Below are 7,310 nucleotides of genomic sequence, written 5' to 3'. Positions count from 1 at the left end.
TGCATGTACCAAAAACCAAACAGCGGTAATCACATTAGATGGGTAATAGGTCCACAATCAGATGGACATCTGACTATTTTCATCCTAATTGTCCATTAAAAAACAGGTCCGATCTTCCAATACAAACCCTTTCTTGCCTAGTGTGCTCGATGTAGTCATGTTTTAACTTCTTTACCTTAGGATGCACCCAAGATAGTACCCGTTTCAATTGACATTAGCACGTATGTGATTAGCTGTTCTTAACTCCTTTCCTCAACTCAAAAGCCATATTAAACTGCAACTTTTCATTTTCCCACTTTTTGGTGTTCCCATCTTTTTATGTTTCATTAAAAATAAAATAAATAAATAAATAAAATAAATAAAAAGTGGATTACTTATGGTCTTTTGCAAACTATGCTTTGGAGTTGCTACTTTGCCCTTTGAGTATTTGGATGGTTTGTTTCCATATTCATTGTAGATGTAGCAGTGGTAGAAGAGAATTAAGCTTGAGAATGCGAGCCTTCTGCCGGCTACTTGCATTCATGCAGTCTTGCTCCTCCTGCTTCCTAGTTGTTTGCACTTGCTAATATTTTGAAACCGTTGCTACCTGCTCTCACACTTTGAATTCAGTGCCACTTCCCATCAACCTCCCAACCATGGTTCTAAAACTCGATGACTTGACTTGAAACCTGGCTGAGTCAACTCGACTCAATGAGAAATCGGTAGGGTCTCAATGAAACTCACTGCAGAGCTTGACTCGATCCAGACTTGGTATAACCCGTCGAGATGATAGGACTACTCGGTCAACTCAACATGACTTGAACCGAGTCATGCACCAGGTTAAATTCGATAGTGGGCAGGTGCCTGATATGTTCTCCGCGCTACTGGCATCTTAACAAACACGGCTGAGATTCTATTTTTACTATCTTGCTATGTTTTCATGGAAAATTGATCAAGCAATGCTACTTGATAATACTAAGATTCTCAAAATCTTGTTGGGTTTTAGGTTTTCGTGGCAAGAGTTATTTAAAGGAATTTTTATGGCAAAATTCCTAAGGAATTCCGATTTCATGAGATAATACTTTGAATGGAATTGCCTATAGTGTAGATGCCCCATCCCAGGCTTGAATGGAATTGCCTAGTGTAGGCACCCCATCCCAAGCTGATGAAATTGGACGCTCATGATGGACTAACAAATTCAAACCCAAATCCAAACCCCAATCCAAACTCTAAGGGCCCGTTTGGCCGGGTGGATTGAATGGTATTAGGGTGGATGGCATGGATTTCAAGGTAATGATGGTGTTGTCAGTGGATTGTCTCAAGATCAATGGGATTGCTATATCGAGTTTGTTTGGCACGCCCGGCCAATCCTGGGATTAAACCTTCCCATCCCTTCCAATCCCTCGAACCAAACACATCCCAGGCAAATTTGAACGGATTAGGGTGGATTGGATGGGATTTAAAGGTAATGATGGTGTTGTCAATGGATTGTCTTAAGATCCATGGGATTGCTATATCCCGGGATCAGATCACCCACTCTGTTTGGCACGCCTGGCCAATTCCGGGATTTAACTTCCAATCCCTTCCAATACCATCCAATCCACCCAGCCAAATGGGCCCTAAACCTTGACTCAAACCCTAGTACTTCTGAAACTAGGTTTAACTAAGTTAACCCACTGAATCAACTCACTAAGTCATTCCGAGTCAACTCGTCGATCCAGAACTCAGCCAACTCACCTAGTCAACCCAAAGTCTTAAACAAGCTCAAGACCAAGTTTAAAAGTTCAAACCCATAGGCCCAATAAAGATTCGCAGCTCAGATAACAATTAAACATCACAATACCCAAAGATCCCAACCTTCCAAAATAGGAGGAAACCTGTGCCTTGAGTGGCGGTCTAACTATTGCCCGACACGTGGCAAACCCCCTTGCTTTAGCAGGGACCTCCCATTGCAATTTATGCACGTGCCTTTATTTGAACCCAAATCAAGGTGGGCCCAACGGTAACCCCACGGTAAGTGAAATCGGATTGCGTACTGAGTTACTCAGTCTACACTCTTTTTGTACTGAGTAAACTCGTCCACCGTGAATGTATGTGGTTTATCCACGCCGTCCATCCGTTCTTTCAGATCATTTAAGGGGTTGAGCCCAAAATTGAAGCATATAAAAAGCTTCGAGTCGATCAATCCACAGGAAACAGTGGGAATAATGATTTCCACCGTTGAAACCTTGCTAGGCCCTACAGTGATGTTTATTTATCATCCCACCTGTTCATAAGATCACAAAAACATGGATGAAAGTAAAACACAAATATAAGCTTGATCCAAAACTTTTGTGGCCCTCAACGGTAAATTTTCCAATTCACACTGTTTCCTGTGGTGTGGTCCATTAAATCTTTGGATATCCTTCAGTTTTTTATTTAGTCCCTAAAAGTATATGGTAAAATGGATGAAAGGAGTGGATGAATCTATGGACCCCACAGAGTTACTCACTACGCAATCCGATTCCAAGGGCCACACCATCTTGGGTGAGGCCGGGTCTCACCTAATCCGTTGCGGGTAGGGTAACGGAAACCCCACGGTAAGGGCGGGTAACGTCTTGGGTGAGACCGGGTCTCACGGAATCCGTTGCGGATTAGTTGTTACCCGGGTAATAGCTTGGCGTGGGTGTTAACTTTACCGTGTGAGGCCCACCTTGATAAATGTATTTCATATCCACGCCATCTATCCTGGTTTTCAGCTCATTTAAAGACGTTATCCAAAAAGTTAAGAATATCGAAACCTCTGGTGGACCACACCACTGGAAAAAGTGGTGAATGACCGTTAAAATCTTTTTTAGGCCAAAGAAGTTATGGTTGACCTTATCAATGGGTTGGATGGCAAATAAAAATTACGGATCTGCTTACGGTAGGTTTTGAGAAGTTTTTAATGGTGAGCATTCCATCATCACTTTTTCTTGTGGTGTGGTCCACCTGAGATTTGGGTATGCTTTATTTTTGGGACCTTGTTTTAAAATGAGCAGTAAAAACGGATGGACGGAGTGGATCTACAACATATGATCAAGGTGGGCCTTATGGTCAGGGTAACTCCCACTAATCTGTTACCCTTACGGTAGGTAACACCTAATCTGAGCGAGTGAAATGTCTGCCGTTGAAACCTTTGGGGGGTCCACCGTGATGTTTTCATGCCATCCAAAACGTTCATAAGGTCATTCCCAGTGGAATCCAAAACTTCCGTAGCCCTATGAATGTTTTCAACGGTAGTCATTTCCCTCCCCACCTTTTTCTGTCGTGTGGCCCACTTGAGCTTTGGATCTGCCTCGTTTTCGAGCTCATATGCTAACAAGATCTGAAAAAACGGATGGACGGGGTGGATTTCTCACAAACATCAATCCACGGCCCCCATCTCTCTCTGCTGATTTATATACATAGATAAATGACACGTGTACGGTGAAGATGGTCCATCTCCTCACTTAGAAATCTATAAATAAATGTGGGCACCCACGTAAAGCAACATCACATTCTATCATTCGTTCATCTTTCTAGTTTCAGTAGAAATTATGAAACCAGAGGCTAACCTCATCTTCTTCTCAGGAGGTAAAAACTCCAACTATAATAGTGAAAATAAGTGGGTAGAAAGGAGCCGTTATGAGGACAAAATTGTTGGAATATTTGGTTGAATTAAATAAACTATTAAAATCAAGAACCAAGAAAGAAAATTAAATTTTTGAGAAAGAGAACTTATTGAATTGAGTCCAGGCATAACTGAGTCACTTGGCTTGAAATCGAATTTGCTCCCTTTGGACAGCATCCCAAGTGCAACAGGTTTCCAGAGCAATCGACCTCCAAGATACAACGACTATGACTTGGTCTCAGCGGTGCACTTACTGTATGTGAGCTCGAACCACTTGCAGTTTAACCCGAAAGTACTGAGTTGACTCAGCGATGAACTTAGTAAAATTCTTAAAACCATATTAGAGAGAGTTTTATAAGAGAAAAAATATTTTCGTATATTTGAAATTGGAATCGGTAGTCTTTATATAGACTTCGAAGTGGTACATAAATAATATTAGGTCCGTTGGTAGTTTAAACCCAACAGGTGCGATCAACCAGAACGGATGCATCTCTCTGGTTTAAAACGAAAAGGCGCAAGTGTGAGTACACTCTCACAAATAAAGTCCCGTGAGTATCCATATACACACACCCACGCGAATATACTCACACCGCACCCGCGCTCGCGCCAGCGCCCAGCCTGTCCCGTCCCGTCTCGTCGCGCATGCACGCACGGACTCAAACTCGGACTCAGCTCGGCTCAGCACGGCACCAGCCATGGGTCTGGTGTCAAGGGGAGTAGCCAATTCATTTCCCTCTTAGACGCCATATGGTAACGACACCAAGTTTTGTGGGCCCCACTATGATGTATTTGTTATATCCACACCGTCCATCTATTTTGAGATATCATTTTAAGTCATGAGCCAAAGAATGAGACAGATAAAAATCTGTAGTAGACCCCACCATAGAAATCTCAGGTGCACTACACCACATGAAAATAATAGTAATTGGATATCCATCATTAAAATCCTCCTAAGACTCACTGTACTGTTTATTTGACATCCAATATGTTGATTAGGTCATATAGGGCCAGATGAAGGGAAAAAACAAAAATCAGCTTGATCCAAAACTTTTGTGGCCCCAAAATGGTATGACATCCAATATTGTACTGTTTATATATTTTTAGATGTCTTCACATAGTTTTAGATGGTATGGCCCACCCGAGTTTCGTAGACGGATGATTTTTAACATATCTCATAAGCTAAAGGGGAGACAACAAATGCACGATATTGATGTTCGACACACATCATGATGGGCCCCACAAAACTTACATTAATTCTTAGGATCTCAGGGTGTCAATAAGTTGGGTCACAATTTTGACTAGAATATTTCGCCCATTTTACATGTCTGGTCCATTCACTCTATTTTACTAATCATTACCCTCAATTTGACTAGTTACTCGCATCGATCATACTACATATGAGAAAGATATTGGGCAAACAAGATTGATCAACAATTTCAGTGAAATTTGATTTAAACATCTAAGTTATTTACTCTTCAATCAGAACTGATTAGATTGTCTAAAAATGATTAAAGGTTCAATTAGTGGATGTGCCTAATAATTTCGTAATTTTATTTTTTGTCTCATGCCATAAAATAATCTTTAAAAATAGATGGATGGCATGGATTAAACACATACATCATGGTGGGGCCCACACAGCACCAACCACCAGCCGTTAGATGGTGTAGGGGGGAGAGCCGATCTGTTCCCCTTATTTATGGTGTGGTCCATTTAATCTTTGGATATGATTCATTTTTTGGATAATTCTATAAAATGATCTTGAAAAATGGATGAACGGTGTGGGTTTATCCCATTTTTGGTAAATCCAAAACTCAAGTGGACCATGCTACACAAAACAGTGTGGAATAATAATTTCCACTGTTGATACCTTCCTTGGGCCCATAGTAATGTTTATTTGTCATCCAACATGTTCATAATATCAGAAAGATATGAATGAAAGGAAAACACAAACATCAGCCTAAATGTGGGCTACACCACATAATATAATGGAGAGGGGTTTCCTTAAAACATTCATAATCATATATTGGGCCTGCCTAAATGTAATTCACATATCCAACCCACTCATTATATGTGTCCCACTTGGTTGAGGGGTTAGACCAAGTTTCAACTGCATCCAAGACTCATGTGGGCCCCACCAAGTGCTTATATATTTTTAAGGATGTCTTCAATTAGTTTTAGATGGTATGGCCCACTTGAGTTTCGTTTACCGATGATTTTTGAGATATCTCATAACCTAAAGGGGACACATCAAATTCACGGTGTTGATGTTTGATACACATCATGATGAGGCCCACAAAACTTACTAACATCAATTCTTAGGTTCTCATGAGGTCAATAAGTTGGGTTACAATTTTGACCAAAATATTTGACCCATTTTACATGTCTGGTCCATTCACTCTATTTTATTGATCATTACCCTCAATTTGACTAGTTACTCGCCCCGATCATGCTACATATGAGAAAGATATTGGGCAAACAAAATTGATCAACAATTTGAGTGAATTTTGATTTAAACATCTGAAGTTATTTACTCTTCAATCTAGATTAATCAGATTGTCCAAAAACAGTTAAACGTTCAATTAGTGGATGTGCATAATAATTTAGTAATTTTATTTTTCACAGATAAATTTCAATTTCTTTTTAAAAATAACATTTTTTTTCCAAAATTTATATTTTTTCTCTTTTAACAAAATATTATTTTTATTAAAAAATATTTCAAAAAATATTTAAAATACAAATTGTGAATTTTTATTTTCAAAATCTCAAAAAATTTCTCATATTTTAATTTTTTCAAAAAAATTTCCACTCATATGATATAAAAACTATATATATACACACACACACACATTTTTACATTATTACCGACGGTTTTTAGCCGTCGGGAAAAAGATTTAGGAAAAACACTTTTATCGACGAAAATTTTCATCGGTAAAAGTCTTACCGCGAACATTTCCAAGACATCGTGAATTTTTTTTTGTTAAAATTCAAAACACCGTTTGGCAACGAAAGTTTTCGTCGCTACAGGTGGTTTTTTAGCTATGAAATTAATTTCGTCGCTAAAAGGAAACTTCTCGACTATTTTGCTTTTTTCAAAAATTTAAAACACCCTTTAGTCGCTAAAAGCTACCTTTAGCTACGAAATTAATTTCGTCGCCAAAAGGAAACTTCTCGATTTTTTTATCTTTTCAAAAATTCATAACACCCTTTAGCGATGAATATTTTCATCGCTAAAAGCCACCTTTAGCTACGAAATTAATTTCGTCGCTAAAAGGAAACTTCTCGATTTTTTATCTTTTCAAAAAATCAAAACACCCTTTTGCGATGAATATTTTCGTCGCTAAAAGCCACGAAATTAATTTCGGCCCTAAAAGGAAACTTCTCGATTTTTGTCTTTTCGAAATTTCAAAACACCCTTTAGTAACGAAAATTTTCATCGCTAAAGGTGGCTTTTAGCAACGAATATTTTCATCGCTGAAAGCCACTTTTAGCTACGAAATTAATTTCGTTGCTAAAAGGAAACTTCTCGACTTTTTTTTTTTCAAAAATTCAAAACACACTTTAGCGATGAAAATTTTTATCGCTAAAAGTTACTTTTAGTGACGGAAAAAAATTCATTGCTAAAAGTAAACTTTTACCGATGAAAAAAAATTTTGTCGCTAAAAGTTTCGTCAGTAAAAACTCTTTTTTTTGTAGTGGCACT

This window comes from Magnolia sinica, chromosome 2, assembly GCF_029962835.1.
Source record: "Magnolia sinica isolate HGM2019 chromosome 2, MsV1, whole genome shotgun sequence".
NCBI classification, from domain to species: domain Eukaryota; kingdom Viridiplantae; phylum Streptophyta; class Magnoliopsida; order Magnoliales; family Magnoliaceae; genus Magnolia; species Magnolia sinica.
Note: the sequence above shows the minus strand (reverse complement) of the source record.